Genomic DNA, 18,914 nt, shown 5'->3' with positions numbered 1-18,914 from the left:
AAAAGGAAAGAGATGCAACTTGAACTCCTGCTTTGAGCTGCCACCAGCTTGTCACCAAACGTCCTCCCCCCCCCCCCCCCGTCTGCCTGGCCCACTCCACCAACGTCTCGCAAAGGTCAAACACTGATTCCATTCCGCACGCTGTCTCTCGGGAGAGCAGAGGAGAAAACTATTCGAAAAATGTAAATTGAAAAAAAAACCCATGGCTCTCCACCCCCCACCTCCCCCATACACTAGCACACGCGCTCACACACGCATACACGGCACATACCCGCTTCGACGGAACACGTGACCGAGTCCCAGCACCCCTTAAAAGGAGCAGGAGGCCCAAGAGACGATGCAGAATTTTCCCCAATGGTGACCGACCCCCAGGCTGCTTTCCTGGAAGGAACACAAACGATCCTGCCAACGCAGACAAGGAAATCTCGTATAGAACAACATCCTTCCAACTCTTTCGGAGCACCTCCTGGCAGGAGTCACGTGTTATATACCTCAGCACCTAGCAGAGCCCTGACTCATGATCTAAGCCCAAGAAGTGCCCCCGGAGCTGAAGCCGGCCCAGGGCACAGGCCCAGGGCAAGGGATGCCTTAGATCAGGCCACCCTCTCCCCCATTCCCCGGCACAGGACCACGCTCTCTTGCCTAGAGGGGCTTTTGAGACCACACACGCTTCTCCTTGAAGTCTCTCTCTTCCATACCCTTCCCTCCCCTGCCCACCCCCCCCCCAAACCCCCCCACCCCAGGGGAGAAAATGACACCAGCTGGAAAATAGCAGGTCTGTTGCTGCAGAATCAGTGCACAGCTTGAAGAAAGGAACAAATGCAAGTTACAGCAGAGACCCCGGAGGTGAACGGCCTGGAGCAGGTCAGAGGCTTTCTGTCGGTCTCTCTATGTTTTCTCGAAGTCAGCCTCCCCTTGCCCTACTCTCTTGAACTGAACTTTTCTATGTCTTTTCTCTTCCTTCTTCCCATCCGCCAACACCACTCCTGGGATGTCCCAGGCCTTAGGTTGGGACCCCTTTTCCGACACATCCGAAATGGTATGATCCCTCGTGGCTGCTTGAGGAGGAAGGAGAGGAGACACGTGTCCCCGGGGTATACAGAATTGGTGGAGCGGGGGACCCAAAACGAAACAAAAAACATACATCTGCAGTTTGCTGATGCTCAAAGCGCTGCTTCCCATGCTTGGCCAAAGCAGCAGAAAGTAGGCCGAATAAAGAAGTAAGTGTCGTAACAATTACAATGCAGGTGTTTGCACTGTAATTCAACTTGTAATAAGAAAAAGCTCTGTGTCCTGTGGGCGTGCTGCCATGTTCCCCCCTGGAACTGCAGGCTGGTCACCAGCCAGGCCAGCGAGGTCACTCCTTTGGGGGTGGATGGCACATAGCTGCAGACATTCCAGGAATCAAAACCAAACACAAACAAAAAAATCCAACGCGAGCTCTGGTTATTCTTCAGCCACAAGGCCCTGGACAATGAACCTCCAACCCAGGAGGCCCAGGGACAAAGGGACAGCACCCCTCTGGTTCTCCCGCAGGTGAACGGTCAGCGTGGCATCCGGCAAGGGCCAAGGGCAGGGCCAAAGAACGTTCAGCTAAGATTCTTTCAGTAATCATGAAAATTAACCCGGGATAACCTCACTGCCCAGGAAATTGTTCCTGCCCCTGATCTCCAGAGAAAGCTATAAATCTCCTTCCAAACTAGCATTTTCTCTGGGTGCACACCTGCAAAAAACTAATTTGGGGGAAGCTGAGCGGGGGGTGGAGGGGTGGGGTGGACCAGAGCCCCATCCCGGCTGGCCTGGCCTGGCCGACAGGCAGCTGACTCCAACATTTCCAGGCACAAATTCAATCCCCTTTTTCAACTGGTCCGCAAGTAACATATCGCTTCTCTCCTCCACCTCTGTCTTCCTCTCTCTGTAATCTCTTGGCTACATGTAAATGTTCACAGGACCCTCTTGCCAAGGGGCAAGTGCTGTTTATCTGGCCACGGATGCTGCTTAATCGACCGCAAAAGGAGTGTGTGAACTTGTCACTGGATGTTTCGGTTCCTTTTGACCTAGGAGCTGTCAGCACGGGGGTGGGTGGTACAGGGTGGGCTGCAGAAAAGGGGAATGGCAGCCGAACTCCACAGCCCCGGCCTGGCTCAGGCTACTGTGCCATCCCCGCCTGTCCTCACAGCATCCGGTGGGGTTTCTAGCTGCCCCTCTCCCAGCCTTGCTCCCAGTGGGCGCCACTGAAGTCTTCGGGTTCCTGAGTCCTCTTGAAACAAACATCAGGAGAGCCGGGAACACACAGCTCAGCATGGGGAACATTCTCCTGCTGGACGAGCGGCAGCTCTCATCTATTGTCAAAAAGGGCTCCCGGTGGGGAGTGAGCGATGTGAGGCTGGTCGAGCCGGGCGGATCAAGGCAAGATGCCCTGTCCTCCCCCTGCCCCTCCAGCACAATCTGCTCTGGCCTGACCGGGAAGAAAGACATCTGGGGAAACGAAGCTAGTGCGGTAGGGTGTACGGGGTCCTGTACCACGGAGCTAACTAACTTTGTATTGTTTCTACTTCTCACTCTCCTGCTATCTGCACAGAGTCATGTAGTTGCATCAGAGGGCCTATCAGGTCCAGGAAATAGATTTAGTGTATTAGATCTTCACGTGGCAGGACATGGGACAACAGGTGGATGCTACAATGAGATCGACTTGGGGCTCCATAAAAAGGTGAGCGAATGCTTAAAACTGATCAAAAAATTGTAGGGGCTGCCTGGAAGGGAGTTTCCAGTCCCGGAAGGCAGTCAAGAGCAGGAGGAACACACTGCACTGGACGTTCTGAGGCAATTTGTCGTCCTTGCCCCCAATTCTCTACGTTAACTACTTTCCCACAATCTGGAAGGAAGCAACTCCATAGGCCAGGTACCCTCCCCCCTCCCCCCCCCCCCCCCCCGATACTTGCAGCTGATTGGGCCGGAAGAGTCACCTGACCGAGGGTGTGCCCAACTATTGGTTAGGCAGGGGCCAATGAGATTCTCTGTCGCCAGGGCATTGAAGAGACCCAGGCTACAGCAGAGGATTAAGCCGGGGAAGGCCGCTAGGGGGAGCCCTTGGGTGGGAAGAGGAAGGGGGCGGGACGCAGAGGGGGGCACTGCCGCAGGCTCCCAGCGTTCATGTCCGGACCCCACGCGGCCAGCCTTGGACTTCTTGGGGTTGCCTGTCGTGTCCTTACAACAAGCCCAGCTTTGGCTAGAGTCCCGTGGGGTAGGCACCTCCTCACACCTGGAGCACTGGGGGGCTTCCTGGCGGGACCCGCGGTGGCGGGAGCAGAAGGCTCCCCGCAGGATGCGGAGCTGGGCGAAGGCTCAGTGACCGTCCTGGGAATCTGGCACCCCTGAGGCTGCACAGGGGAATCAAGCCCCAGGCCTTCCCCAAGGCCGACTCACATTCCCTCTGACTACAGGCTTCACGCACGGCCTGTGCTCCCCATGGACCTCCCATCATCACCGCTCAGCCACAGCGCCCTGACTCTAACCATATGCCACAGACAACCAGGCTAAAGGGTCAGTCATTGCCCACACTCTCAAAGTCCCAACAGGCTCACGAACACACACCCGATCCTTTGGGAAGATGCTTCTGGTACCACCAATGCCAACCCCGTGCTTAATAAACACCTGCAACGCATTTGAGATGGCTTACGAATAAGGCAGCTGCTTTCCTTATCAAGTACCTGCTGTATACCGGGCTCTGCAGGGTGGCTTCTGCCATTTCCACGACAGGATGCGGAACCTGAGTCTCAGGAAGCCCTGTCAATCTGCTGCCAGGACCCCCCAGGCAGGACCTCACTCTGCTCCCAAGGACTTTATCTCCCGCTGATCACTGACCTTAGGTTTGCGCAGTGTGGGCATCTCTCCCGTGAGCCTTGTATCTCTCCAGCACCCGTTCTGGTATAAAACTGATACAAACGATGTTTACTGAGCACCTACTATGTGTCAAGGACCATGCGAAACACCGTGCATTAAGTCATCCCGGTGAATCTCCACAAAACCTCTACCAGGGAGGGACAGCACCCCGAGTTGGTAGTTCCCCCAATTTACACATGAAGAAACTGAAGGACTGAGAAGCTTGCTCAAGGTCCCCACTGTTGAAACCATCTGCACACAGGCGGTCTGGCTTTATGGCCCCAGGCACTTGGTATACACGCCTCCAGGGTCCCCACATTCAGAGCCCCGGGTCCAGGTACTTGTCTTCGTGGGGGGACTCACCCTCCCCCAAAGGGCAGATACCAAAGGAAATGTGGAGCCAGCACCTACACCCTAAACAATGCCAGGCACAGAGGCAAGCTAACCATCCCTTTTTCTAAATTCTTACCTTCCTGGGCTGCCCACTCCCTGCCTTGCTGTGAGAAGGCAGCATCTGCCTGCGGGGTACGGATTCAGGTCATCTCTGAGGGGAATCAATCCGTGCTTTCCAGGGAGATGGCCAAGCTCCACATGCGGCCTGGAAAATCTGACTCCCAATGGGGAGGTTGAGAGAAGCCAGATGCTATCTGGAGTGCCCAAAGCACCAGCTGTTGTCACTGCCCTCAGTGCGCTCAGCAGCATCAGGGATGTGGCAGGAGGCCGGCAATGGGAACATCACATCACGCATTTATGCAGGCACACTGGGGTGGGTGGGTGTGTGTGCTCAGATCAACCCCACCCCACCCCCATGCTCAGGAAGCCAACAGATGCACGGGTCCTTGTAAAAGCCCACCTGGGACAGGGGTGACAAAAGAGGTATAAACAGAGGGATGGAAGGGAGAAGCAGGCAGAGTCATAATTACCTATGACCAGGAGACTGAGAAGGAAGCTGAGAGGTGGCAACTCTCTAGCTGGTCCTTAGAGCGAAGGAGGAAAAACAAGAGAAAGAATGACTTCTTAACAGAAGAGAGAACTGAGCTCCTCCACAGAGGTGTACAACAGGGCCTGGCCCATGGTAGCTGCTCAAGAAAACCTGCAAAATCCTTAAGTGACAGGGTCCACATCTAAGGCTTTCCTTTCAACCCCATGGCACCTAGCGAGGGACACACACACACATATCTGCTGAAGGAACTCCTCTCATGCTCCGCAGGGGTCAGCTCCCGCATTTGCCAGGGATGAACATTCTCCTTGACTTGCCTTTGGCTAACACCCTCCTTTCAGCTTGTGCATTTCACTGGGGGCTCACAACCCCTACCCCAACTGATTCCAGAGAAGGGTGCACATCTGGGCTTGGCCAGTCAATGCATTCTAGGCCACTGGACCAGGTGAGTGGTTTAGAGCTGTCACGTCATTAAAGCTAAACCAATGACAATCAGCCCTGGGATTTCTGGAAATACTGGGAGTGAAGGGCTTTCTGCACTGACTGGAAGCCTAGAAAGGTAAATGTTGCTTAGACTTGTTAGGGGTCATTTTGCCACCAGAAAGGATAAAGCCCCAACAGATGAAAGGAGAGTTGGGAGATGACATCATTTGAGCCCCTGGATGCAGCTACGCCTGAAGCCGGGCTTGCCTCTGACCATCTCAGTTATGGGGTGCTGTTGCTTTTCCTTTCAGTGAGTCCGTTCCAGTGGTGTTTCTATCATCTGCAACTCAACTAGCCCTGCAACTACATGACTCTCCGGGCAGGTGGTAGGAAAGCAAGAGGAAGTACAAACAATACAATACAAAGTTAGTTTTTTCAGGAAGTTTTTGAGCAGTAAGCAAGGGCCTCTCCGAGCCGCAGATGCCGCTCTGAATGATGGTGAGCACGCCTCCCGGCCTCACAGGGTGCATGGGAAAGTCGCTGGACCCCCTTGCAGACTCTGTTATCTTTCACGTGTTGTGGTCAAGAGCAGCGGGGAAACGCACAGCCCTGGGAGAGAACCCTCTGTCGGGGACGCCTGCGCAGAGCTCACCCACACCTGAGCCTCGGGCTGGAGTATACAGAGCTGGCCCACGATCCTCCTAGTTTACTAGGGGCCAGCCCAGCCCCGGGAGGCAGCCACGGTGAGCTCTGCAGCAGGGGTGCACGAGTCCCTCTAAGCGCTGCTCAGAACACTGGTTCATCTGCCTGGCGAACCGTGAGTCTCTGAAAAAGGACCCAGTGAACAGGATCAGCGAGTCAGCCCGGGAAGCAGGAAGGCGCAGCTGGCTCAGGGACAGCAAGAGGGCGGGGCTCTGGCCTAGAGGTCGGCAGGGCCGGCTGCAGACGGAAGGCCCAATCACCCTGGGAGAGGAGGTCGCACGGGGACACATGGCCTTTTGGGGGAAGTCCCTGATGCCTACTCCAGGAGCCTGGCGTGAAGAGAGGCAAGAGGAGCTGCAGGCCACCTCGAAACACCCCAGCGGGCGCCCAAACACACAACCAAATGTCTTCTAACCAGGTCCCGGCCAGCTCGGGTGCCCACTTAACTAGAGCTCTGGCTTACGTCTGAGGACAAAGAAGCAACGGCAAGACTCGGTGATGCACGCAATGGATTCTGACTTTCTTGAACCCAGACAGGGAAAGTTGTGGGGCCAAGTACAACAAGCCGTCCCAGGCGCGCAGGCTCTGAGTTAGAACCGGAAAGTCTGCAGAAGCCCAATGCCAAAAAAGGAGTCGCCCGGGCTCCACTGGCCCTGCGACCAAGGTGGGGAAGCAGAAAGGCATTTTAGGAAATGTTCAACGGCACCGAAAACAGAGGAAGAATTTTCGGTGTCTCATCCTCTGAAAATATCCTTGACTTCAGGCCAGCGGGGAGGACTGTGTTTTGGGCAGTTTTGTGTTTTATCTACAATTGTATCCCTGTTACTTAAGGGTTCTGATCCAGGCAGGTGCACCCCAAGTATTCACAGGATAAATGAAGAAAAGAAAAGAACTTCAGGGGCTCTACAGGTTCAATGATTCTTTTTTTTTTTTTTCTTTTTTAATGTTTATTTTTAAGACAGAGAAAGTGTGAACAGGAGACAGGCAGAGAGGGAGACACAGAATCCGAAGCAGGCTCCAGGCTCTGAGCGGTCAGCACAGAGCCCAACGCGGGGCTCGAACTCACAGACCGCGAGATCATGACCTGAGCCGAAGTCGGACGCTCAACCGACTGAGCCACCCAGGCGCCCCCCACCCCCCAATGATTCTGGAGACTGAAACACAAACTGTCCACTTGTTTACAGGGTGACCAGATGACACAAAGGACCAGGGCAAGCGTAAAAGCAAATGAACTCGTGAGCTTACATCTCAGACGGAGGCTGAGAACGAAATCCAGTGCAGGGGTGTGGGGGGGGGGGGGGGGAGGGGGGGTGCCCACAAGGCACAACCCAAGTCACCGTCTCCACCCGTCCCATTCCTGCCGATAGCTTTCAGCCGGCTCCAGAAAAGAGGGACGTGTTTACCGACCCCTCAAAAGCCTGACGATTACTGGTGAGGCCGCAGGTGCTCTCCAGGTGTGCCCGACCTGCTGGGTGAGGCTCAGCCAAAGGTGTGTCACTGTCAGCAGGATTAGATTTCCCCCAAGGTCCTTCCAGCGCAAATATTCACGCGCACGTGTTTCCCCCCCACTGGGAGCATTTCCTGGAGCCCTGCTCTGTGCTCCAGGTGCACAGAGGGAGACAGAGGTGCAGGTGCCCTATGGCCCCGCCCCGTCGGCGAGGACAGTTCAGAGAGCCCAGGGTGACACTCGAGAAATGCTCATGCAGGACCTGCCACAGCTACCCTGTGCTCCAATGACACACGCCCATGGCAATGCAAGGACAAAGCACAGAGCGGGTGGAATGAACAAGACAGGCTTTTGCAGAAGGGTCGGGGGCCCGGGACGAGGCGGAAAACTCGGAAGTCAGCGTGGGTTGGAATGGTAACAGAAGTAAGAAGGCGAGGGGTAGGAGTGAGCCAGCTGGCTCGTGGGACAGTGAGGAGGCTCTGAGCTCCTCGAAAGGAGTCAAAAGAGAGGTTGTCAGAGACGTCCGTGGGTCCCAGCCCCAAATCCAGGCCAGAGCGGGTACTCAACACCCGCCAGGCGGGTGAACCAGGAGCCTTGGCAGATCTGGGGAGAGCTTGAGGGAGGCCATCCTTCTGGTTCAAGTTAAAGGTTCTAGACAGAACCCTTCCCCTCCAGACTGTAAGCCCCAGGAGGGTAGAGCTGGCTTGGCTCAGCTTGTCAACACCAGGCACCCAGTCAGAGGAGTATGCATCCAGTGAGTAATTAAGCAAAAACAAGCGGGCAGATCTGACTTAGTAAAGGTGCTCGGCTGGAATCATCCTGACCCTCAGCTGTGGCCCAGAGACGTGAATGAGCTGGGAGAGAACAGCACCAAAAGGCGAGCGAAGGTAGAGGGGTCAGAGGCCAGGCAGGGGACACCTTAGCTGCGGAGAGTGCAAGGGTGGGGTGGGGGGGGATCGCTCGTCCGATACAGCAGCAGCAGGTAAGTACGGCTGGCACAGCTAAGTGTTAAGAAGCCACTGGGGGTACAGAGAGGGTGCCCGACGGTCCTGTTTCGCCAGGGGACCGAGGGGTGTCCCAGGGCGTGGGACGCTCAATGCTGAGACCGGGAGAGTTCTGGCAGTCCAGGATGAGCTGGTCACCTGAGGCACAGGTCTGCCCGCACCGGCACCAAAGAGGGAAAAGACTGCCGGCGGGGCCAACCCCATTTGTCAGGGGCTCAGACACTCCAAAGCTGTTGCATATCGTGGGCTCAGGCAAACCACAGGCGTGGGAGCCGAGCCAGGCTGACGCTATGACTCTCGTTTCCTGGAACGGGGAAACTGAGGCTCGGACGTGAGTGACCACGGTGGGCAAGTCACGGGGCCAATGTGACGTTCTGGCCTCCGGCTTCCTCGCTTTCCCTGCACGTCGGGAAGACGTGAAATACACAAGCGCTGTCTGTCGAGCACGGCCGTGCGCTGTGCCGCTTTCCTCTGGGCCAATGGACGCGGGGGCGGGGGGGGCATGCACCAGAGCCCTCGTCCCCAAGAGGGGCTCTAGGGGCCCCAGGGAAACGGGCCCATCTGGCCCTCTGCTCTTCCGAGATTCTGACCCAGGGTGAACGGCGGCCACCACCTGGGACGTGGGGAGACGGGGTGGGGATTGGGGTGCTGTGTTCTGCTTGCCTCACCTATGACATCCCCGTTATGGCCACCCTTCGGGTAAGGCCAGGATCCCCAAAGGCCCTTGTGAAAGGCAATGCATCATCTAGCCACACAGCCTGTAGTCCCCAGGTATGGAAGGGTCTCAACGGCTCTGGGCAGACGGGGAGAGAACAGGCCGGAGTACAGGGGAGGTGGAAGGGGCAGGGAGAGGGAGAAGACGGGAGAGGGGATTTGGCAGATTTAAGCAGAAGGAGCTTCCCAGAGCCGTGCTGCTCAGTGATTGGTCCCATGCCGTATCTGCATCAGCATCACCTCAGGGGGATTATTAAGACCCAGATTGCTGGGCCCACCCCGTTTCTGATTCTGCAGGTCTGAGGCGGGGGGCAGAGACTTTGCACCTGTAACAGGTTCTCAGGTGAGGCTGATGTTGCTGGTCTTGGCACCCCATCTTGGGAACCACCGGCCTGGAGCATGTGGTTATGAGGGATGGGGGGAGGGGGAAGAAGCACAGGGGTGCTGATGGGTCACCGGGGTCTGGGAAGAGCCACGCAAGTAAAAATGAAGGTGCTGGGAGGCCTTGGTCCTCCCACTTCGGAGAGGGTCAGGATCACAAGGCAGAGGAGGGAACTTGCTTGAAATGCAGATCTGTGGGCTCCTCCCTCCCTGGATATTTTTGACTGTCCAGGTCTGCGAGGGGGCCCAGGAACTTAACAACCACAATAGGCTCTGAGTGATTCTGATGCAGGCAGTCTGGGCCACAGGGAGGGGCGTGGGAGCGTCAGAGCGGCGCCGTGGAAAAATACATTTCTCAGGCTTTGCGAGCTTCGATGAGCCCCAGAAACATCTGTAGTCCCATGCCCTGACTCGGGGCCACCCAATACAGTAGGCACTAGCCGCACGGAGCCTTTTGCAATTAAATAAAAAGTGGGGACACCTGGGGGGGGCTCAGTTGGTTAAGCGCCTGACTCTTGATTTCGGCTCAGGTCGTGATCTCGTGGTGCGTGAGATCGAGCCTCACATCGGGCTCTGCGCTGACAGTGCAGAGCCTGCTTGGGATTCTGTCCCCAGCCCCCCTTAAAAGAAATATTTGAAAAAACCTGAAATTTGGTTCACTGGTCACCCTAGCTACATTTTAAACCCAGTGGCTACCATATGGGACTGTACAGGTCTAGAACATTTCCACCTTTGCACAAAGTTCTGTCAGAGAGCTCTGGCCTGGAGCAATCACAACGTGTCTGCCTCTCTTTCCCTTTCTATAAAAAGGAGTTTCTCCACCATCTTTCTCAGGGTGTAAGAGAGAGGGGAGGCTCCACCCAGAGCGACGTTTCTTCCCCACACTTAAAGAGCCCGTGCACCTGCTGGTGGGAGGAGGTGGTCCAGTTTGGCCCCCATGTCTGCCCCAGAACCCAAGAGGATGGTTCTTTTTCCTTCTGGTTGGCTGCTAGACTCCCCACCGTGATGAGCAGTCCTTAGTAGTCAGAGCTTAGGCATCACGAGTATGCTAAGGAAAACCAACTAACAGAAGCCCAAGCAACAACCCTTCAAGAAAAGTGATACCAAACAAAACCAACCCAACAAAAAAGGTATATGCTTAACCCATCACAGTGGCAGAGGCATTAACAACAGACTGGATTTAATCCCAGAGAAAAGGGAACTGAATTTACGTCTTTCCCAGAGCTTCCCAGCACACAAATGAGGTGGTCGAGTTTTCAAGGAAGGAGTTGAAAGAACACTAAAGTACCGGGGCCAGGGGATCTCCACATGCGGTTCCAGGACAGGCAGTGCAGGGACAAGGATGGACAGTCCGTTGAGAGTGTAGGGTTCTGCAGTTACCGTATGAAGTGCTTACAGGAGGCAAATGCACAGACGGGAAGCAGAATGGTGGGTTACCAGGGGCTGGAGCGGCGGGTGGGGACTTACTCCTCAGTGGGTACGGTCACAGTTTAGGACGATGAAAAAGTGCCAGAGGGGCACCTGGCTGGCTCAGTGGGTTGAGCGTCCGACTTCGGCTCAGGTCAAGATCTCGTGGATGGTGAGTTTGAGCCCCGAGCGGGCTTGGTCCCAAGTCTAAGGGATCTGGATGAACCGAGGTTCTTTAGGCCGAGTGTGCAGTCCCCCTCTGCCCGCTCAGCGCCCTGCCCCGTGCCTGGCCCCCTCCCCCCGCCCCGAGGTACTCAAGGAAGAAGGAACAGCGGCTGAGCAGACGTGCTGGTGACGGTGTGGGGAGCGGGGTGGGGGGATCTGAGCAAAGACAGAGTCTTACTCCGGTTGCTTTCTCACCCCTGGCCGATCCTGGGAGCGCACGAGACAGATTAGCACGTGCCTCTTTCTAACAGATTCGGAGAAGGTCAGGTGGGGGCGGGAGGGGCGCGTGGGCTAGGAAGGGAAAGAGGGAGAGTTGGCTAGGGTGTCCATGTGCCTCTTGTCCACTTGGGGACACCTGTGGGAGGGAGCAGGGTGCGGCCAAGGATGATGTCGGGATGCAGGGGGTAAACCAGAGTGCTCGGCCTGCTAATATTCTCACTCTAAAATTAACCCAATCCCAGAAACGCAGAGGGCAGAGAGGCTCTCAAAGTCTGGCCCGGGGAACCCTCGTATCAGAATCACCCAGGGCACTCAATAAACACACAGATTCCCAGGCCCCCTCCCCAGCACTACAGGCAGAATAGAGGCGGAGCCTACCTCGGACCCCTGTGATCCTCAGGCTGAAACCCCCTTTAAGGAAGGAGGTCAAGAGGGAAAGTTCCCAGCTTTGCCAAGGTATCACGTGTAGTTGGGGGTCTTGATATTTGGCCCCGGGAAACCACACGGCATCGTGCAGTATGGTCCCTTCCTCACTCTGGGCCTCGGTTTCCTCACTTCGTAGAGAGTGACGGACTCTATCCCTGCTGCTGTTTCCCTCTGGGGACTCTGCCTGGGTTGGACCTCCTGTCACGGGTCAGCTGGCTGCTCTGGATTCTCGCCGGGGCAGGGGGGGCAGGGGGACAGGGTCGTCTCCTGGAGCCAGCTGAGTGGCCCTGGGCCCCAGAGGCCCTCGCTTCCAAATGCCTCTGGCTGACTGGAAGCCAGCGTCAAAGATGTCAGGGAGGGCATCCCATGACACCCAGCCCGTGACACCCAGCCGCACAGCCTCTGCCTGGTGCCCTGGTGGCCCTCAAGGAATCGTCAGCTGGTGAAGGAAAAACCGCAGTGAGAAGCAATGGTCCTGGGGCAGAGAGTGTGACGTCCTCGAACAGCCACTTCCTACAATCTGTTTAACTGCTTTGAAGCCTCAACTGGGTCACCTTTTTAATTTTTTAAAATGTTTTATTTATGGGGGGGGAGGGGCAGAGAGAGAGAGGGAGACAGAATCCAAAGCAGGCTCCAGGCTCCAGGCTCCGAGCTGGCAGCACAGAGCTGGACGCGGGGCTCGAACTCACAGACCGTGAGATCACGACCCGAGCCGAAGTCGGACGCTTAACCGACAGAGCCACCCGGGAGCCCCAACTGTGTCACCTTTAGGATGGGGAGGAATGCTGGGCTGCCTTACGGGGGTAGGACAAGACCAACAGGAGTGCAGCTAACAAAGTGCTCGGCTCCTGGGCGGCCCTGAACAAACACTTCTTCGCCATTAAAGGGACCTTTTCCAAACCGGAAATACACATTCTTCCCTGCCTGGGCACAGGGGGACTTCCAAGTTACCAGGGCACCGGTGAGGCAGAGCCGTGCAGTCCGGGAAGGAACTGGCACCTGTTGTTCTCACCTGTCTCCAGGCCCCCAGGGAGAGCTTTCTGAAGCTTCTGTACGATTCAAAGGTACCGAACGCACTCAACGCCTGTGATAAAGTCACGGCCCAAACTAGTTGGGAGCCCGAGCCAGCCTCCGAGTCCGGGCGGCAACAACAGATGGGGCTGGTGGCACCTGCAGGCAGGCTCCCAGGTGGTGGGTGTTCCCCGCAGTCCCCAAAGCCCAGCGCACAGATGGAGGGAGCACTGGGACGGTCGCCATCACTGAACCCACCCACCAGCTCCCCTCTTCCTGAGCCCGGGCGTAGCGTCCCCCCAGCTCAGAGCTCAGGACTCACCCACCTGTCGTACCTCTCTGGCCATTAATTTCTTCCAAATCCGGGTCTGCTCTAGCGCCTCTGGGGCCACTGGCACTGGCCAAGGGCTCAGAGGAATGGCCACGACCCAGGCCCTCCACCTGGCTTCTCTTGAGGGCATCCCAACAGCAGACAAGAGAAAGCACGAAGTCCCCGCCTTCAGGGTGGCTGCCCCAAGGGGCACGGAAGGGGTGGTCCTTTAGAACAGGAGTCATTCCTGACTTTTCCCCTCCCGGACTGGCACTCATCGGACGCACGCAACATGAAGTGCATCTACGGAGAGTGAATTCATAAAAAATAACTCCACACACAGGCACGCACACGTACACACACCTTGTAAACACAGACTGCCAACCTCTCTGGAGTGTTTACAGCCCTTAGTGACCCACAGCAAACACAGCATCCCCACGGCGGCTGCTTTGGACAGCTTTAATGATATGTTGGCTGTGCTTATCTGCTAGGGCTAAAATCTGGGTAAACACCTATGTATCTGATTTTCTACTTTTGTCAACTGGCCACCGGATGGGTGGGAGGGGCTGGGGTCCAGGCTCATGTTTGCTGTTTTCCTTGAACCATGCACTCTGTGACTCTTGAAATGGCTTAAGGGGGTTAAACTCATCTTTCAGAATGGCTAGAGGGTCCTGGTATATCCTCCAGTAAACTCGATTGGAATGTTACAAGGAACACAAAGCAGGCATAATGACTATTATGGAAATTTCCTGGTTCCTTGGAAGGCCAAATGAGCCGGCGACCAGCCCTCTGGAATCACCCGATGTCATCAAATCCCAGTATCTCACACTTCAAAACGTTTAAGAAGTTTACACACACATACACACTCAATCGATTTGTTTGGACTCTGGATAAACGGGAAACCTCCTCCCTCCTGTGGCATCGGGCTCCGTGAGTGTATGAACGATGCCAACCACACAGATTCCTGTCCAACAATTCCGAAGTGGGTGATATGATCCCATTTAATAGATGGGTAAACTGAGGCTTGGGATCTTAAATCATTTGCTTGGGGACACATAGCTAGTAGTAAGCAGAAGCTAGTAACCAGGGTGTGTTTGACTCCAAAGCTGGTGCCCTGTCCTCAAGTGTCCTGGCAGAAGCAAAGCGCAATCCTTCTCACTGAGCCGTCACCCGGGGTGAGGGTGCTGGCCCACAGGGGATCTCCCCAGGGAAACCAATGGGAATGGTGTTCAAGAGCAGTGACTTTCACCCCCGAGCCTCAGCAGTCTCTGTCCCGCTCAGGTCGCCAAGGATGTCCACACTAAACCCTGTGGTCCCGGTGGCTGGCTTTCTAAGAGAATCCCCGGTTCCAAGGTGGAGACTGAAATCTCACCCCTAACCCAGCAGAGACCCTTTACAGAAGGGATAACACAAGACCAATCTATTGCTGAAATTGCTAACGGCACAAAGATAAGCAAATGCTTGAGTTGCTTAAAACAAGGAAAGTCAAGGAGAGGACAACCCCCGCCCCCTCTTTTTAAAGATAAAAATTTAAAGAGAAAACGGACCTGAAACCTCATGTGGCTCTGCGTCTTAAACATCAACACAAGGTCTTTCCACACCGCTTTGAGGTCCTCAGCCTGGGACCCCACCGTCAAATCCTGGCTGTGACACCTACCAGCTGTGTGATCTCGGGCAAATTACTAAACTTTCCTGAGCACCAGTCTCCTCACCTGTGGACCGGGACCGGCGACTGCACCTCCCGGCTGGGGTCCCTGGAGGACTGATTAAGACAGAGCACCCCATTGGGTGAGTACCATCACCGGCCCCCAGGAGGGTACAGGACAGCAATGAGAGCCAGTACCCAGATCCACAAGGGCCTGGTGCCCTCGGCCAGGGGGGTGCTTTATGTGAAGGGGAGGGGCAAGAGGCCATAAGAACGCAAATGACTAATAAAAAAAGTAGAGGCTGGACGAGGAGCCATTAGGTCCTGTGGCTTTTGAAAGCTGGGGTTCAGAGAAACGCTTAAGGAGGCAACGGCATCTGAACTGGGCCTCGAGGTCTGGCTGGCTTCAGATGCGGACAGATACGCTGTCCAGTCTCCAAATCTACTAACTTACCAACAACTCTGAAACAATGGCTTGGGGGTGCCTTTAGCGGAAGGGCGAACACCCTCTCGCCTTAGGGACCCAGCTCACTCCCTTCTCTGACCCCTCTGCCCAGATGCTACCCAGCACCCGCTCCCATCATGCTAACCCCTCACCTGGCTTTATTTTTCTGCACAGCACTGGCCACCTCCTGACACATCTTGTGTGCCCGTGCCTGCTGGAAATCTCCTCCCACGATAGAAGCTCCATGGAAACAGGGGCTGTGGCTGTCCCCTTTGCTACTGTATCCCTGGCAGCTACGACAGTGGCCGAGGCAGTTGCTCAAGAAATGTGACCGAATGGATGCACGACCAAGGATGGAAAGAATTCACGCCGCAGCCTAAGAAGCTTCAGGGAGCACCTGCTTTACTCTGCGGGGGGTCTGGGTGACCTCCCCTCAGATGGAGTTAGTCCCACGGTGCCACACAGGGAAACTGAGTTACCGAGTTTCTCAAGGTCACACAGATTTGAGGCAGAACCAGGTGCAGACTGAGTGCGTGTCTCATCTCGGCCTCTCCTGCTCTGGTCCTGAGCCTGAAAACGGTCACCTCCCCTAGAACTGGCCCCACTCTGGAGGCCAGGGCTGTCACCGGCACAGAGCCTGTCCCCCTCCTGATCTCAGGGCACCCTCCGTGAGCAATGTCAAGGTGTCCAGGCTTCCAGCCTGCCAAGCCAGCATCCCCTCTCCCTTACCCCTCCCCCACACCTCTGAACGTGCCAATTCCCAGACTCTGTCATCCAACAGGGCAACTATGTGCAGCTGGAGACCGACGGGCAGAGATCCTGGGACTAGTCACCTCACAGCCTGGCTAAAATGTTTATTTCAACAGTAATTTCAGCTTGCGGTTCCAAGCCAGAAGAGCTCTCATTTGCTTCCCAGAGGAAAAACCCCTAATAACAGCCAATGTCTCAAACCGCTCGTGGATTCTCAAACATCCACGTCCATGGCAGGCCAGCCTCAATGCCCGGCCGGCACGGAAGTTCTCAGAAACTGCACGTGACCTTTAAGAACCGGGCACCGGAAGAGGGTGAAGGGTGGGTGGTGGAGTGGAGTGAACTCAAAACTTTCTGGTGTAGCCGCCGGCTTGATCCTGTTTCCCGCCAGGGATGCCATCTGTAAATCAGAAGATTTCCACTGCTCTCTGCCCTAAAGGGGCACCACGAGGGCCATTGGAACCACCACCACCCCCTAAGGCCTTGGAGACCCGGCGTTTCTCAGCTACACCGTATCATTAGGATATTGTTATTATGAATACACAACCGGAGTCTTTGTAGACACAGAGTAAACAGACCTATCTCCACCCAGCCATCTCCTACACTTTTACATAATAACAACCCCCCCCCCCCTCCCCGGGGCACAACAGTCAGCCTTGGATCCCTGAGGTATTTTACACACAAGACAAATCTCATCTTGGCCCAGTTCAGGAGGGTGGAGATGGAACCTACAGCATCACATCCTAATGGGAAACCGAGTCAACGGGGGCACTGACAGGTGCCCCACAAGGGAAGCTGACAACCAGCCTTTATTATGCGTCAACTATGAACGAGGCAAGGTGCTTTGCAGACACTAGCTTTCGGGTCATCAGAATGTTAGTTGACCCTTGTATCGTCCGCCACTTTTCAAATGGGTAAACGGAGTCTCAAAAAGATAAACAAGTTGCCCGAGCTCTCTCTGCTTACCCTTCGCATCTGTGCTCTGTTTTATGGCAAGCTATCTTTTCTCTAACTGCTCTGTGCAACTGGGGAGGAGGTGGGACTGTCTCCAACAGGCCCAGCCCCGAGGCCAAGGGTTCAGGGATTCAAGCTACTTCCAGGGCTCAGTGTCCCTCTTCTAGACCCTTGGTGACCCAAGACTTCAGGGGCTCCAGGACACCAGTGGCAGCTCAGCAGGTCAGTGGTCCCAGCTCCTGTGGCTACAACTGTTATACTCAGGATTCTGTCTCCCTGGGAGACCAACACAGGCAGCCTGGAATTAGGGGGCCTTGCTGCTGGCTTTTTCTCATAGGAAAGAAATAATTATTAGGTAAATAAGCCTGGTGTTTCCCAGCTGGTTAAGCTTGCTGTCTGGGAGAGGCATTCTAGTGTCCACTGACAGAAAATCTGAAATCGCGGCACCCTGGGCAAGTTGCGTTTTCTGTCCTTATCTTCATGGAGATAACACAGCCTGGCTCCCAGAGTTGTGATAAAATTTTAAGGAGACACTGCATGCAAATTACTGGAACCCAACAGGTATTCAAGAAATAATGAATAATCAAGTTGTACTCCCTCCACCCCCATTTTTTCCTGGAAAAAGTATTCAAACTTCAAGCTGATGGTGACAGACACTTCTTGGAAGCCCTTCATCTTCCATCTAAATTTCTTCCTCCTCTAGAGTCAAGGGGATTCAGGGATTCGGTGGGAACCCCCCCCCCACCCCCCGCCCCCGACATAACTTGCGGGGACGGGGTGGCTGAGACAGGAACATAATGAACCCGGCTGCACCTACTCAGAACATTTTAACATTAAAACGCGGTTCTCAGCTGGGGTCAGATTAGCCTATGATACGCAACCGGACCATTTAATTTGTGTCTGCAGCGCCTCGATCTCTCTCCGCATCAGTCCTTCAAAGGTTAAGAGAAATCTCTACCCTCCCGGCAAATGCAATTCATCACTTTCCTCTCCGAGGGGCAGCTGGAGAGCAGGGCTCTCCTGGCCCTTTACGGGGCTGCCAGGTGGGTTTCAGGTGCGGCCGGAGAGGGGCGGCCCCAACTTCGTGCGGGGCTGGCCCCTTTCCCACGCTTCCCACGAAAGTCGCGGGGCCCGCCCAGAGCAAGGTCTCCCTCCCGGCGCCGCGGGATCTCGCCGACTCCGGCAGGCGTGGCCTTGGCCTCCCTCTGCAGCTCGCTCGGGGGCTCGGCCGGAGAGCTGCGACCCCCGAAACCCCCGCCCCCGCGCCGCAGAACTAACTCCGAGTCCCGCGCGTCTCCCCGGGCGCCCCTCCCCGCGCTGGGGGCGCGGCGCGCGGCGAGAACTTTGCCACCCGCGCGCGGCGATCCCGGCCCGGAGCGCCCCCGCGCGCCCGGCCCCGGCGGCTCCCCGGGCCTGCGGCCGCGCCGCCCTCCCCGCCCCGCCCCGCCCCGCGCGCACCTACCGGGCTGGCTGCAGTCGCCATCCGCTCGAACGGAGGGCGCCCCGGCGCGGGGCCGGTCGGCCGGCCGCGCAGCGTCCGCACCCGCCTCGCAAGCTGCGGGCCCCGGGGGGCGCGCCGGCCCGGCCCCCGCCCCGCAGGAAGGCGCCGGCTCGCCCTGCGCCGCCAGCTGGCGGACGCGCTCCCAGGTGCCCGAGTCGGCCGCCCGCATGCCGCGTGCCCGGCGAGGGGGGCGCTGCCGCGGCGGCGCGGGGGGCTCCGACGGCGGGCGCCGGGCTCACGGCCTCCGAGGCCGCCGCCGCATCGGGGCGCAGCCGAGCGCCGTCCCCGCCGGCCGCCGGCCGCCCGCGCGCGCCGCACCCGGGCTCTCCGTCCGGCCGACGCCGGGCAGTCCGCGGCCGCCGCGCGCGAGGAATTCGGCCGCCCGCCTCTCACGTGGGAACGGCCCTCACTCCCGCGGCTCCGCCTCCGGCTCCTTCCGGGCTGGCGAGGCCCCTCGCCCCGCCCCGCCCTCGGCCCCGCCCCCGGCCCCGCCCCCGGCCCCTCGGCGGCGCCGGGACTCGCCCCACG

At 56.8% G+C, this 18,914-nt stretch overlaps 1 protein-coding gene across 1 annotated transcript in view; it reads right to left on the bottom strand.

Annotated features, from left to right (window-relative positions):
* Positions 1 to 18,417, bottom strand: part of KAZN (kazrin, periplakin interacting protein) — a 158,824-nt gene extending 140,407 nt beyond the window's left edge. The window contains exon 1 of the mRNA XM_042951590.1: positions 18,348 to 18,417. The gene's annotated coding sequence lies outside the window, so the exon portion shown is untranslated. The remainder of the gene's footprint in view (positions 1 to 18,347) is intronic.
* Between the last annotated feature and the right edge of the window lie 497 nt (positions 18,418 to 18,914).

The sequence above is a fragment of the Panthera leo genome, chromosome C1 (assembly GCF_018350215.1).
Source record: "Panthera leo isolate Ple1 chromosome C1, P.leo_Ple1_pat1.1, whole genome shotgun sequence".
NCBI classification, from domain to species: domain Eukaryota; kingdom Metazoa; phylum Chordata; class Mammalia; order Carnivora; family Felidae; genus Panthera; species Panthera leo.
This window is presented reverse-complemented; position numbering and strand designations above follow the sequence as displayed.